General features: G+C 46.9%; 1 long non-coding RNA gene across 9 annotated transcripts in view; it reads right to left on the reverse strand.

Moving 5' to 3' along the window:
• The window catches only part of LOC101793489 (uncharacterized), a 55,802-nt gene that overhangs the window by 14,910 nt on the left and 25,280 nt on the right, over positions 1–15,612 (reverse strand). For 5 of the 9 annotated variants that reach the window (XR_011803387.1, XR_011803389.1, XR_011803388.1 and 2 more), the window contains 10 exons: positions 15,176–15,265; positions 13,565–13,729; positions 12,619–12,682; positions 10,576–10,757; positions 9,428–9,512; positions 7,069–8,896; positions 6,746–6,966; positions 6,311–6,543; positions 4,850–4,947; positions 2,915–3,046 (listed from right to left, as the gene is read on the reverse strand). This is a non-coding gene — a long non-coding RNA (uncharacterized lncRNA). The remainder of the gene's footprint in view (positions 1–2,914; positions 3,047–4,849; positions 4,948–6,310; positions 6,544–6,745; positions 6,967–7,068; positions 8,897–9,427; positions 9,513–10,575; positions 10,758–12,618; positions 12,683–13,564; positions 13,730–15,175; positions 15,266–15,612) is intronic. The other 4 variants (XR_011803391.1, XR_011803390.1, XR_011803392.1 and 1 more) reach the window with 3 other exon arrangements.

A 15,612-nucleotide genomic window follows, 5' to 3' on the forward strand; every position in this document is an offset into this window, starting at 1 on the left:
TCTTCCAACTTTTTGGCGTTTTTTTGATAACGCTTATGAGGTCTTCATCCTTCTTTCTTTCTCCTCTCCTCATTGTAGCAGCATGGTCTTTGGCATTTTGAGCAGTGCCAGCTGTCTGGCTGGGCTACCTACAGCAGCAGATGCGGGTGACATAAACTGTCATTGCAACAGAACAGCTAACGACATGTATCAGGTTTTCCTAAAGCAGATTGTAAATATCCGCTGTGCCTTTGCCACAGCCTCGCTATCTGAATGCAAAGCATCCAAGCTTATAACACCATTTTGAACAAAATTTCCGTGCTGGTAGAGTTGGCAGGCCAGAGTCAAGGTCTCTAATCCAGGTCAGTGCACATGCAAGCATCAGCGTGCTTCAGATTTAGGACCCCTTTTGTTTTGTCTGCTTTTGGTCATTGCTGATCCAGCATTCAAATAAAATTAAAAAAAAAAAAAAAAAAAAGGAAAAAGAAAGAAAGCATGCTTTTTTGTTGTTGTTGTTGTTAAGTGCCTTGAGGATCCAGTGATAAGGTCTTTGGGGGTCGGGGAAGCAAAACTGGAATAGCATAAAACTCATGCAAATAGTCTGGGCAGGGTAAATAGCTCATGATTTTTTTATTCATACTTTTGTCTGTGGAATAACTGGGAGCAAATTGCTTTTTCCTTTCCTAGTTCAAATTATTCAGAGACTTTTTCTGCTGATTTTTGCTATTCTCCCTTTTGCGAGCGTTTGCTCTCGAAGATGGCCCGCTTAGCTCTGAATGGAAAGCAAATGTTGCCTTCACCTTCAGTGAACTTTGAAGCAATTGATTTTACCGGCATAAAAGAAAAGCTGAAAAGCGACTGCTCGTGGATGAATTTTGCCATTTCACAATTGTCTGTGCGGGAAGAAGCAGGCGTCCCAGAAGAGAGATGACGGCTGCTCTTTCGACTCGTCCCAGCTCAGCCAACAGCCCCGTCCTCTTCCACATGTGGGGCAAGTCCCACCTAGCCCCGCTCTGCCGGCATCTCGGCAGCCTCCACGTAGATGCCTTAAACAACTCATAATAGGGAGGATTCCAACCAAATTATTCTCACTAGCTTTTGTCTGATAATCTGAGGTCAAGAAAACAAACTGCTTCCTCTCTGCTCTCTCCAGCACTGCGGTGAGAAATGCAGCCAAGCTCCGGCACCGAGAATAAAGGCAGAGTTGGCACAAACACAGGAGCTTCTTAAATGAGTTTGCCATTAGCCGGAAGGGCTGCAAATTGAAGCGAAGATAAGCCCCTTAGCATTTCCCTTCTTTAATCCAAGCCTCATAAAAGCGGAGATGTGTTCCTATTCAGTGGGCTTTATACAGAGGCAGGTATTTCATTTACCCAAAAACCCCTGGATCGGATAAATTATTAATGTTATTTATAAAGGCAATTCTGCCATTCAGCAACTTCTTTTGGATCCCTACGCTTAATCTCACTGCTTAGCATAAGATACACTCCAGTTAAAAGGCAAAATCACATTCCTTTACAAGGCCTGCAAAATAACGGAGTGCTGAGGTGCCTGAAAAAAGGTTGTAGTTTAAATACCGCTTTAAAGACTAATACATTTATCAGTGGCAAACACAAGCACTAACTTCCACTTGCTTGTATCCTTGCTGCGTGCTGGATTGGGCCTCTCTCGCATGCATCAAGAGCCGTCAAAACTACTCAGAACAGCGGAGATGCAAAACACGCCTGTGCTTACACAAGCCTCTGTAAGGCAGTTTAGTGGCTGGGTGGAGCTGTATGGTGAGCTAGCAAGTATCCCTGTCATCTCCTGAAACACGACCTGTGATGTGCCCTGCTCCCAGGCACCCACACCTGTGACTTTGGTTTCTGCAGAATCAGCCTTATGCCCACCCCAGGGACCAGGGTGTTACCAAGGGCAGAGATGCTAGAAGAAATGTCCTGCGGTCAGGTGATGGAGGCAGGATGCTCAGGGACCAAAAAATGGGTCCTCAGGGACCCTGGGAGAGCCACCACCACAGCAGCATAAAGGATCTCAGCCCCAGGAAAGCCAGCGTGGCATGTACCCATGAAAAGCAAGGGAACAAACAGGAGAAGCTAGGAGTCCTGGTGTTCATCCAGCATCACAATTTCGGTTGCAAATCTGGGGCACGATGGACCAGTTTCCATGGCAAAGTGCTGGCACTGAAAAGGTGAAGCAGCACCGCTCCCAGCAGAAGGGTGGCAATTGGCATTTTGGGGTTAAGTGCCAGTGCTGAGGAAGGGAAGACTCAGCATCTCTCCCAAAGATATGCTTGGCCCTCCAGGAGAGGAACAACAGCTCCTTGCTCCCACACCAGGACCGCACACAGGATTAGCTAAAACATAATATTCTGAGTGCTTTTGGGTGAGAAACATCCACAACTGATGTGTGAAAAAGCATACTTGCAGAACACGCATTAGGAGGGACTGCACTACAAAACCCATGAGCAGCATGAGTGCTGCTCTCTGGGGCACCATGAGCAGAGTTTGGCCCTGGGAAGGACCTAGGAAAGAAGCAGCAATGTCAGCTGAACAAAGCCAGCACAGAGAAAGAATTTTGGCTTCTGTTTCTAAGCAGGTAATTTTGAATTAACTGAGGGAAAATGATAGGTCTAAAAAGGCATCTTTGGGGGAAAGTAGGGAGCAAGAAATGGAGGCTGCAGCCACGTGGCATCATTGGGAATTTCCACTCTTCCTAGAAGCAGTGAAAAGCAGAAGAAATGCACAAAATCTGGTACTGTATTTGGATAGTTCACGTGTCTGACGCAAATAGCATTTAGAAATGCTACCTGAAATGTCAGAGAGGCCTCTCGGTCTAACAGGGACCGAGCTATCTGCCCCCAGAAAACAGGGATGGCAGCAGCAGGGCCACGGATGGGGCATCCCCCTGGCAGGGACACACGAACAAGGACACTCACCTCCCGATGCCCCCACAGGCAGCCCCACACACGTCCTGGTTGTTGTCACAGCGCAGTCACACTGAGTGAGCCTTCCTCTGAATTTGAGGGCAACACACGTGTCACATGCAGAGGAATGGTGGCGCCTGGGAGCTGCAGAGAGGTTTGGAAAATTTCTCATTAAATGTTTTCTCCAAGCAATCCATATGATCCCCCCAAATCCTTTTTTCAGCATTTTCCTCTCCAAAGCCTGCACTACAAACAGTTTAATTGAACAGCCGGCGCTGGATGATGTTTTGTTTCAGCACGATTTGAACCAAGGCAAAGTGCTTTTGTTTACTGAACTCACTCCACCTTTTCACAGTAGGGTTACAACAGCAACATGTATTTCTCGTAGCTGGTGTTGCCTCTAGGGAAGAATGGCTCAGGAGGTTCAGGATTTGTTTTTTCTCCTGGGCTGGGTGTTGGGGACAAGTGGTGGCTCGTGGGTGGTGGTGTGGTTTGCCTTTGATCAGCTGTGAGCAGGGAGGGCTCCTGTGGCTGCGCTGAGAGCTGGAGATGTCTACACTTTGGGTACCACAGAGAAGCGTGCTTTTATGTCAAAAAAAAAAAAAAAATCATAATAAGATTTTAAGTTTGTTCTGGGAGCTGGAATGAAATATTTAAACACAGCACCACAGCAGCTAGTCTTACAGAGATGCTGAAATGCCACTTGCAAATCAGAAATATTTTAAAATTTGCTTTGAAATAGCAGTGTCTTTATGCTACTGTTTGTTGTTTTGTTTTATTTTTTCCAGGGAGAAACAAATGGAAAGAAAAAAGCTGAGATATTGACCATTTCCTCACAAATGAGATGTCTGCTTTTCAGTCTGTTCTGGTAAGCCTGTTTGGAGCCATCGTTCCCATTTGGAGCAGAGAGAATCAGCCTTGAGAGCAGCCTGCGCTGTTGCATCCAGCATTCAAATTATATTATCTTTGTTTCTTACACTGACGACAAGACATTTAGGTTGGAGAACTCCAGTGGGCATTAGAGCTGCTCTGAAGGGCTTGCATGATTTGAAGTAAATGTCATAAAAGAAATCGCAAGTTTTCATATAAAAGCACAGATGTCCTACATTTTTTATTTTTATTTTTTTTGATTGGGGCAGTTTTCACTTCCTTTAGGTGTTTGTTTGCAGTTTCTAATTTTCCTGTATATATGCTGTATCTCACTAAATACAAGAAAGGAGCTTGCTTCAGACCCTCTTCAAGTCTCAGATTGTTTTTTATGCAACTCCTGGCTCCTAGCAGGCTCCAGCCAGGCAGCCCAGAGCCACCCAACCTCTTCAGCTCCTGGGTCTGGGTAATGTTCAGGCTGTACCAACTATAGGTCACCACCAGTGACTGAATTCTTATTCAGCTCTTAAGGTTCAAAATGCTAATAGGAAAGGGTTATTCTACAACAGTGACCAAACACGCTTGAATTCAGTATCTTAGCATTATGAAAAAGCCCAAAGTCCCCTAAGATGATGTCTGACTTAAAAAAGATTTGTGTACAGTTTGTTCATAGGGTTTCTTAATACAAATTTCAAAGAACTGCAAGGATAAGACGTTGGCAAGAAGCATAAACACTGCTTAAAAATAACATATGAAAGTGTCACAAGAAATGTACATCACTTATCCAAAACATTAAGGATCATAAATAGCTGATATGGTTGAAAAGAGGGGTAGAGTATGCATTAAAATAAAACCTTCAGAAGTGAATCAGGTCTAAACAGACGTTGTAGGCAGAAGAATGTCTTGGCCAGTTAAAAGTACAATAATCTCAGGCTAGTAAAAGATTTCAAGGCACAAAAGGCGGCTTTCTCAGCAACCAGCGTGGGTGGGACAGATCCTTTCTAGTCCTCAAGCTGTAGGGGAAGCTATCGTGGTCGTAGGAGATCCTCCTTGGCTCAAGCTGTCCTGTACGTAACGAACCTTTATGAAGCCAGCAGATCTCCAGCCTGCAAGCACCGCTCTCCTAAATCCTCCTTGAGATATGATCGGTGTAAAATCCCATACAAGTTGCAGATGCGCTGTGAAATAAGACAAATTCAGTCTGTTGTAGCAATGCGAAAATCAGGAGCTCACACAGTCTCCTGATGACCCCAATTTCCCCATCGCTTCATCAGCTCACTCCTGTTTTGGGCCCTGCTCTCTCCTGATGAAGTGCTCTCAGCCATTTCCAGCACCTGAGCCCACACCAGCCCCTCCTGCTGCTTCTCGGAGCCCACCCACGCACACGCATCTCCCAGGCAAGTAAATCTGGCAGCGATACCGAGCACCCTAAAAGTGTATCCTGACACAGTTCCCACTGTAAGGGTGGAACAGCACCTAAAACGGAGCCATGCTTGAAAACCTACACGCAGTGTGCTAGCTGATGCTTTTGGCTCTCTGCCTTCCTCCTTCACCTGCTTCTGGCTGCCACAAACGGGGAGGCAAAACTCCCGTGCTCACCATGCAGGTGATTAGAGGAAATGGCATCGCTGAAGCGCTTGGTGGCTGCGGCCCTGCTTCAGCTCTTGACTTGCCTGCTGGTAAGCTGCCAGTGAGAGGGAAGGGTAGGCATAAAATGAATAGCAGAAGAGATTGCAGGTAATTATGTTTCTTAAGCTGTTAACAGGATTGGCCATTTGATAAATGAGAGGATTTGGGAATGTTTTGTCACTGACAAGCCATTGTAAGATCAGAGTGGAAACGGAAACATTTCTCTTCCATAGCACGAACAAGAGGGGAATTCTCTCGGGACACTTACACACCTTGAAATTTATCTGAAACCTGGATGCCAGAGCATGGAAGAAAGGACAGATACAGGACTCCTTCTCTTATGCATGCCACTCGTTTGGTTTTGGTGCTCCTCCAAAGTCCCCTCTGGTGTCCTTGTACACTTTTGTCCTTTCGTGGTGCCACCCACATTCCCACATGCAGTTTTTGGTGCCCCCATGATCCGAGATCTATTCCTCAGTGCCCCAAATCCCTCCATATTCCCTCTGGTTCACCTGACCTTTTGGTTTGCTTTTGCAGTTCCCCAGCTCAATGGAGATGTGCGAAGGAAACCAGCACTGCTGTTTGTCCTTCTGCTCCAGCAGTGGTCCTCCAGGAGGTTTTGGCTGCCCCCAGAGCCCCTGTTTCCATCCCAGTGTTCCTCAGGGCTTCACTATACCTCTTGGGGGCATCCTAGAGCTTTTCATCTGCCTTTTGGTGCTCCCATGTAAATCCCAGCCTGCTTTTATTGGCCCTCAGAGCCCTTCATCTCTTTCTACATGTCCCCATGATGGTCCTCTGTTTTCTTTTTGGTTCCCCTCAGGGACATCCAGCTGCTTTTTGGTGTCATCATCCCCCTCCTACCCAAGTCCCTCTGTTTATTTGGGACCCCCAGGAGCCCTCAGTGGGACTCACCCCAGAGATGGTGAATGGGGCTGCTCTGGTTTGAAGGGCTTTGCTCTGCAGTGAGAAAGGTGGTGCCAGCAGCGAATTGCATGGAGCAACATCATGTTAGAAATCTTCTCAGATGTCAGCACTGCACAGTCAGCTGCTCCAGGTGTCTCCTGTGGATGCAGCCCTCTGCTGTGACCCCCTGGAGTCCTCCACCCTGCATGGCAAGGATCCTGCCTTCATTGCAGAGCCCAACGCTAGGGGGCAGAGAAAGAGGTAAGCAAAGAGCATATAAAACTCCCTAAAAGAGATCCTTTCTGCTCCTTCTCCTTGGGGTAGCTCCAGGGCTGCTTCCCCCAGCCAGGACATTCTCCTTGCAGGATCAGAGCCTGAGGCAGCACGGGAGGAGGGAAAGGCTCCCCCAGACCTTCACTTCGCCTTTTCATCTCTTTACTTTACCTGTTTTTTAGCAGCTAAAGCCAGATTACTGATACTGGTTTTGTTTCATGGGTTTCATGGGTTGCTGCCCATTTTCCCAGCAGAGCCCAGGCAACGCTCAGAGGAGACACGGTCCTTGCTTCAGTCCTGAGAGCAGCCTGGAGTAAGGGCTGGGTGCCTGAGGAAGGGCTGCAAGATGAGGGTAACGGAGCTGTCTTCTTTTCTTTGTAGCACGTCCTACACTGAACAAGCAATAGCAGAAATTCAGCAAGACAGTCAGGATGTGCATTCAGCCTCACCTTCTCAGAGAATGGACAAGCAGCCCCCTTTCCAATGCCACCTGCCTGGGGAAGAAGTTTTCCTTGCCTTGCCTGGCTGCAGCTCCCAGCAGGTGCTGGCTGCCTGTGCCCAAGGTGCTGGGTAAAGCAGCAGCTGCCCTTTTAGGTGATGTAGGGAGTGGGAGACACAGATAAGTTTGAGGATTCCCTTTGGGGAAATAGGTTTGGTCTGGTAATACACTTAGTCATCCAGTATGCTTTTAAGAACAGTGATTGCTGCAGAGACTGGGCTGTGTGGCAGCAGAAAACCCACAGCTGTCCTCACACAACTCACCTGGGCTGGGGAGTGAGGTCTGGCAGCCTCAGCTGCTCCAGGGAGGCTTCGCCCCATTATCTGCTCCCTCCTGCCCACCTCTGCACTTAAACCTCATCTCATTGCCCTTTAAACAAAATATTTTTGGAGATTTCTCTTAAAAGCCTCTGAATAAAGGAAGTTTTTTTTTAAAGACCTTTCTTAAATAGCAATGAGATGAGACTCAAGTGCAGAGATGAGCAGGGCCCAGTGGGAGCAGCTGAGGCTCAGAGCTCACTCCCCAGCCTCAGTGAGTTATGTGGGAACAAAAAGCCACCAGGGTTTTCTGCCATCACACAACTCAGTCTCTGCAGCAATTGCTGTGTAACTTCCAGTCAAGTAGCCATGGCCCCTGTCTTTCCAGGTGCCCTGCTGCCCTTCCCGTGAATAAATGCCTTTTACTGTCCATTTAATGGCAATGTTTATGAAGCACACTGGAATAAGGAGTACTCTGTATGTAGCCAGCCATGCTTGCTGAGGCCTTGTAAAATGGAGTAAAGAGCAAGCCAGGCTGAAGGGAGCATATCTGAAGAAGGAGAAACAGCCCCTTCTGGCACCCCACCACTGCAAAGAAACAACTGCTGCTGCACAGCACAGCGCAGATTTCCTGGTGCAGGAACTGTGGAACAAGTCGGTGATCAGGAGTGAAGCCCTGCTCCAGTGATCTGTTAGCAGGGATTAAGTAAGCCATGCATTGAATAAACCAGAATTCACACTGCCTCAGTTGTGGCTTGCCCCGTTTTTTATTTCCAAGAGCAAAACCTTGTTCTTGTGATGCCATTGTGCTTAATTTCTGCTCAGCATCTCCTGTGGTGCATCTCCCCAGCAAGGGCTGCAGGGGGCAGAGCAAGTTAGCAACCACCAGCCCCTTCCACCCGTGGCCGCTGTTCAAGGGGTAAACGAAGGCAAAATCCAGTTCTTTTCTTTAAACAAGGTCTCTGGAAAACGAGACCGCTTAGTTCTTGCAGCTCCAGGTGAAGTCTAAAATGGTGACCCCAAGCGGCTGGCGGAGGGGTGGACAAGAGGTGAAGGAACAGTTATTCTTAGCAGCAAGCATTTAGGAAAAGAAAAGGTGGGTTTTAATACAGAAGTAGCAGGACAGGCACTCCAGACACTTCGGCTCTAACCAGTAGTGCTCAGGCTCCTGTTTTCCCCAGAGCAGAGGCAGGCATGCAGATTTGCACTGGGTTTGTGACCCTGTGCTCCAGCAGTCCCAGCCAAGCCCAAGGCTTCACATCTCCACATCCCCAGCAGGAGCTGCAGCTCGGTCCACAGCCGGGCAGGCAAAAGCTCACCCAAAAGTGCAGGGCACCCGCAAGAGCGCAACTGCCACCTTGAGTGGGCTGTAGTTCAAGCACTGAGATGCTTGTTCTTACCATTTAGGAATGGAGGACGGTTTGCCAACCCGCTCCTGGGGCAGACGGACAAGATGAGACATCCCACAGGGCTGACCCACAGTGGCAGTCTTTGCAATTTTTAGAACCCTGACAGCCACGGGAACCAAAATGATCAGAAAAAGCTTTTATCTGCAACGAAGAGCATCTGACAGGGGAAGGCCAAGCCAGCTGTTACCTTTAGTCCCAGCCAGCCCAATGAGACATGCCCATAGGCAACCCCAGCACATGAAGCAGATCTCAGCCCAGAAGCCAACTCCCTGCTTCAAACAGCCTCAGCTCAGGAGCTAACCCCCCGAGGCAGCCCCCCTGCAGCCCCCATGCCCCTGCAAGAGAGGTGCCGGGCCCTCTGAGCGTTTCTCTCAAACAGTGACTGGGAAACATACACTTCAGCTCAGATTTATCTGTGTTCCTGCTTGTTTGACCCCATCAGCCTTTCCCAGGTGATGAGCATGCTCCAGCTGCTGCTTCTGCAGCACAGAACCTTGTGCTGCCACTGCACAGCCCTGGAAACAGCACCCCCACCCACTGCCACACACCTGGGATCACCAGGCCTCTGCCTAGTAGCAAGGGATCCCTGCCAGGTCTTCTCGGGACCTTCTGGGCACAGCTGACCAATAATGGGGTGCCCAGGACCCTAAAGCCTCCTCAGTGTCAGCCAACACTTTGGGGCACTTACCCGATATCTCCTTCTGTGCCCACATCCTCCATCACTCCTTCTATCCTTTGGGTTGTGCTCCTTGCCAGGGGCTTCTGCTGCTTGTCTGTGGGAAAACAGCATCATTTGCACTGAAAGAAAAGCTCTTCATGAGTAAATGCAGGCAGAATCAGACCAACAGGGGTCTCCCCAGCACCCCAGGTCAGGCTCCTGTCCTGCAAACTCCAACTCAGCAAATGCTGGCTGGGTACTGGCTTAATGCTGGGAGGAGTCGGGGTTTCCAGCAGCTCCCCCAAATGCCCTGCTGAGCAGCCGTGAGAAGGCAAAAGCAGGAAATGCCACTGTTTGCTTTTTTTTTTTTTTTAGCAACACCCAAGATTGTTAATAAATACAGCCACTGGGTGCCAAACACAGCATTATTCCCCACCAAACACAGCCCTGGGTGGCAAAGGACAGCAGAGGAGCCCCAGCAATGGGCACATCCCCTCACCAGGGACACCTCAGAGCTGACAAGGGCATCAGAGGAACCCAGGCACTAGCCATGGCATCTCTGTCCTGCACCCTGAGCTGTCCCCACAGCTGGTCACACCGGGGATAGCATCGGCAGCTGGACACTGGCAGCAGTGGAGCCATCCTTCCTTCTGGCTCCCCCAGGCTCCAACAACCACGTCCCCCTTCACTGGTGATAGCTGGGGGAGCCCTGAGCAGCTCCCCAGAGCACCCAGCTCTCAGTGCAGGGAGGACTGGAGCCAAACCTCTCCAGTGAACTGCAACAACCCCAGAGAAGAGCCTGTGCCAAGGCAGAGGGCTGTCTGCCCCTGGAAAAGGCAATACTTAAAATTACTGCGGTTTCCAGAGACAAAAAGAAAGTGGACCAGCATGGTACCTGCTCTAGAGGGGCAGCAGGAATTCAGGTAGAGCACTGAACAATGTGAGAAAAGGAGCCAGCCAGCATGGCCTTGGAAATGGTGCGATGTTATCAGTTCATTTTTTAGAGAGAAGGAGAAGATGGTACAATAAAACTTGCTTCTAATATTATATAACAAGAAATACAGGGACTTGAGAGGGTGTAGGACTGACTCAAACACATCCGTTCTAGCCACTAGTCTTTGCTCCTCTTCAGAAGGATTTTTCCCAAAAAAAAAAAAGAAGAGAAAAAACCCACTCACCTGTAGCTCTTTCACCAGCTTGAGAGGCACTGCAGCACTCAGCTAATCCAGCTCTTCCCCCAGCAGCCCCAGCACAACCACAGCATCAAACTCCACAGCTGCAATTTGAGGATGTGGCTGCAGCTCCAGCCCTCAGCTGCCGACCTCTGCCTCCCCTCAGCCACAGCATCGCTGGTTCAGTCCTGCTGGATAAATCATGTATTCATTTTCTACTCTTTTTTGGTAAAATGAACATAATATAAAAACAGAACTGCTATTTTAAGAAAACATCAACTTTGTCTCTCCAACTACTAGCAACCAAAACACTTGAGCTAATCTAGTTTGGTGTTGGCAGCCTTCAGCCTCTTTCCATTATCCTTGTGGTACTGTCTAAATATATGAGTTCCCTTGCTTGGGAAGTGGTTAGTTCAAGATTGTGGTGTGGATGTCTTCCCCTAGAAAGACCTGTAAGTAACCTTACTAATCAATTTGTAAGTTTTTTCAGCTGCTGTCCAGGTTAGGTTCCTTGTAGCTATCAGAACAAGGCACTAAGATAAAGGAAGGACTGTGTTCCTGAATGCTGACAGAGAAAAAAGGGTGTCCTTCAAAGGATTTCTTTAATTTTAAGTGGCTTTTTCTACTCCCTGAAACCTTCCATGTGGTTTTCAGTACTAACCTGAACCCTCTGTTTGGCTTTCAGCACACCCTCAGAGGTCTCTGTGTGCAGTATGGTTCTCATGCCTCATCTCTGAGTTCTTCAGAATTTGTCTGCCCCACAGAAAATGCTGTGCTCATGCAAAGGGAGGCTCCGTAGGTACCTAGACCAATGTCTGGAGTGATTCAGCTCCCCTGACCACATCACAACAGCAACACAGAGAGATGTTTGGAGGCATAGCACAAATCAGCCTAGTCAAAACATACACCCTTTCCCTACGTGCTCCCCATTTTGAGTTTTGCATGTTCTCACTCCTCCATCATAATAATGAGTCTGTCTGCAAGAAGTATCTTAAGGCTCCACTGCTTGCTAGCAACCACAAACCCTGTATGGCAGATGAAGCAGAAAATAATAGGGAAGGGTTTACACGCAGAGAAAGAAGTAGCCCCAGCACAGAGTCGTGAAAGCAGCAGCAAAGCCTCCCTGCTGAAGGAGCGCTCCGCAAAGGCAGCATGCCTAGCACACTGACTCTCTTCCAAACATTAGCCTCACTCTTCAGCCAAGACTGGAAAGGACAGGATGGCCCTTGTCCTTGGTACCCAGCACTTGACAGAGTAACTGCGACTTTCTAGTTAATCTAGTGGAAGGAGTTTTGAAACAACTCGAAGGAAGCAACATGAATATGCACCAAATATAGTTGAAACCTGCTGTCTATTGAAATGGCTCATTAATACTGCACAGACAAAGCAAATGAGTGATGCTTACTGCAGAGTTACCAGTGAACATATCTGTGCTCGGATTATTGAAGCAGCGCAGAATATTTCACCCCATATGGTTTGCCTGAAGAGGCTGTTTCAGATAATGGTGCTCATGTTGTTTCCATGGAATTTCAATATTCCCCAGAAGATGCTCACTGGAGCACTCCAGAGCAACCTTGTGTCATTTGGTGCCGCGTGAACTAGCAGAATGCTGGGTACTTACAATTAAAAGTGGATTACAAAAAAATAATAATGAGGTTCGAATTTGAAAAAAGTAAGCAGAAAATGTTTTCACCAGAATCAGGTTAGTAAACCTAACTTTCAACAGAATTTTTTAATGAAAAGTGTCACTCACAAAGTAATTTTATGTACACGGATAAAATTAATCAAAATCACTGGATGAAAACTAGCACAAGATTAAGTATCCGCAAAATATGCCTAGGCACCAGAGATCTCTTGGCAGGAAGGATGGAAAGAAAGAACTGGGACTCATGCTCCATCTGCTACTAATGAAAATGAAGAGATACAGTGGTGCGAGTACAAGACAAAGGTTCAGTACAGAAAAGCCCTTCAGATTGAAAGTGCTTTAACTGTAGTTATGAGAAAAGAAAGCCACTGGGCTTTAAGGTACAAAGAACACAAAAAACCTACCTACTCAGACAAATCAAAGAGGCATGTACTCTCCCTGCTCTCATCTTGTCATCTGCAGTGGGTGCTATGGAAAAAAAATACAACACAATATAAATATATATTCTTTCCTAGATAATTTTCTGGACTGTCAATTAACAGCTTGTGGTTGCAGAAATCTGCAACCCAAAGCAAACACAAGCAAACAGAGGGAGAGGATACAGCACTAGTGCAGGGAGTTTGCTACTGCACGCAGAAGTAGCTGTGTGCAGGTATTGCTCTGTGTATGTATTCTGTACGTTTACCTGCTCGTATACTCTGTACAGGGTCAGCAGAGTGGTGTCAGGAGGCTGGTGTGAACAAGAGATAACAGCTTTGATGAAGGGATGAGGATCTCTAACATAAGCTGATGCAGCACAAGGGATATGAAAGTCTGGGGAGCATAAACAGTTTTTGAAAGGGGGGCGTGGGGGCAGATTTTCCACCTGAACTCGAATGATCATGCCACAATCTGTAAGTCTGCCGCTTCTACTGCCTGCCTTCCCTCCAGCCCTGCTGCAGCTGTAGCAGGATGCCTCTCCAGGCAGAAGGAGCACAGGTAGCCCTGCCCAGACAGAGCTGTGCCCGAGGCACTGCAGCTGAAAAGATGCAATTCTAGTATCCTAATAGCCTTCTGAGGCCCGAGAGCTGCAAATAACAAGGTTCCTGAGAACAGTAAGGTGCTGTCATCCTTTATGAAGACCTTAAGTAGACTGTGTCTGAACAGACATGCTGTGCTGGTGGTTTCATGTATTTGCTGCCAGATCTGCATGGGAGGCACCGCGTGGTGCTGGGCTCTGTTCCACATTCTTCACAGGGAACACAATAGAACGAGCACTGATCTTTCCACCTCTACCCTATAGACTTTCCTTGGCCCCACCTCTGTGCATCCAGCTATTTTTTCTCCTCTTCCTACTTCATAATTACTTACCTTCTACATCCTCCTATCTGCATTGCTTCTGAGGTCTGCCAGCACGTGCTGGCTCCTCTGCTGTGCATTGCAGGTAAAATCCTGCTCGTGCCTGAAGACAGGAGTGGTGCTTGTTGTTGGACAAGGTCTCCGCGGAATACATCGCTGAACACTGGCAAGCCTCAGCTGAACACGTAAAGTAACACAATGAGAGATTTGTGACATGTCAGATAAAAAAGAAAAAAAAGCAAAATGCACCAGAATCGTTCACCAGGGTTACTCCTTTGCTAAATTTAAAGCCCGTACTTCAAATATTAAAAGAATCCAGCTTGTCACAAGTGGACTATATTGGACTGCTACTGGGGGGTATATGTACATATTATTAAATATATAATACAAAGATATATATACATATTTAAACACCAGAGAAATGGTACATTTTTCCAAGCCATTTAGCATTTAACCTGGCACTTTAAAAAAAAAAAGGGGGGGGCAAAAATTAACAGACTGAGTCAGGCAGTCAGCACGTAATTTTAAAACAATTGACTCACATGCTAAAAGTTTGGTAGTGATATCAGCAAAGAAAAACAAAGACAGAAATGTCAAACACTAGTACTGCATATAACTCGTTGTAAATCAATAGCCAGGAAAACTCCTGACCTACATGAACAGAAGCACGAAACAAAGAAACCTCAGAATAAAATCCATGGCTGACAGAGCTTAGTACAAGAAAGTTGTGTTTGCAAAAGAAATCCTAGCAACAGTACAGGGTCACTGCTCAGTGCAGACAGTAGAATTGTGAAGGATTATGCAGAAAATGCAGAAGTGTTCAAACAGACTTTTATTCAGTATTTGGAAAGAAGGATGATTTGCTTTCATTGCTTGAAGATGATGAAATACTTTCCAGTCTATTAGTAACTGAGAAAGATGTTAGAATCTATCAGCAATGAACATTTTTAAATCAGCAGGCTCAGAAGCTCCGGAATAGTTGGCAAAGAAGCTCTCGGGTCCACTAACACTGAATGTTAATAGCAGCAGATCTGTAAATGCCCAACTTATAAAATCTGTTAAATGAGAAGGGAAGCAAAGGGAATCAATGAACCATCAGAGGAAAGAGCAACTCCGGGTCAAAGCAAGGGAGGGTTTTTTTCCATCCTATCTATCGTTAGGACTGTCAAGGGTAACATGGAGTCCAGTTTTCCTAACGAACTGAAGCCACCACCTTTCCTGGGCTCATTTAACCTGATGGCTCCGAAGTAGCAAGTTGTCACTTGGCAGTCTCTCAAACCAAAGTTTTCTTCTTGGTAAGGAAGCTCTGACTTCTGGGTTAACTTCAGCAGAAGGTTTCAGGATAGGAGTGTTGAAAGAAAAAGGCTAAAGAGATACCAGCTCAAGCCTTGTTCTCTGTTGTAGCCTTTTTCTCTGTTGTTGCCTAAGTGTGATGTCAAATAGCTTTCTAGTTGGGATATATTTTTTGTGAAGCTTTTCCTTAGGTGTATACTTGTCCCAGTGCATGAGAATTGGCTGGCTTGTGGCCATGAAATGTTCCAAAACGCGGACACACAGAAACTCAGGGAATCAGCCTGCAGGACTGCAGTGCTGTGACGCAGTGCTCAGAGCCAGGAGCCCTACCTCTCGCAATGTGCACAGGCGTCCAGGTCTTTGCTGGCTCCAAGTGCCTGCAAGAGAACGGCTCTAAACAGGCACAACTTCATCTTCTTTCTAAGAAGTTACAGTGAGAAGTGAAGTGAATTAAATCAGTGTACACTTTACATTGCTATGCGAGCACATTAATACAACTGAGTGACTGAGTGGGGCTAGAAAACATTATTAGGTAGAAACCATCCCTGCTTCTTTCTCTCTGGAGCTTACGGATGTTTTCAACCTCCCAAAAAAGTGTTGCACTGAACACACTAGTGCAAATTGAATAGTGGAAGTTGTAATACACTCTGTTTGATCTCACATTTAATGTAATGAGGCTTCACTGGAAAAATAAGAGCAAAAAAAAAAAAAAAAGATTAATCAAAATCCTATGTGAATTTATTTATGGATCACAAAAAATGTTTCTA

Source organism: Anas platyrhynchos, chromosome 14 (genome assembly GCF_047663525.1).
Source record: "Anas platyrhynchos isolate ZD024472 breed Pekin duck chromosome 14, IASCAAS_PekinDuck_T2T, whole genome shotgun sequence".
Taxonomy (NCBI): domain Eukaryota; kingdom Metazoa; phylum Chordata; class Aves; order Anseriformes; family Anatidae; genus Anas; species Anas platyrhynchos.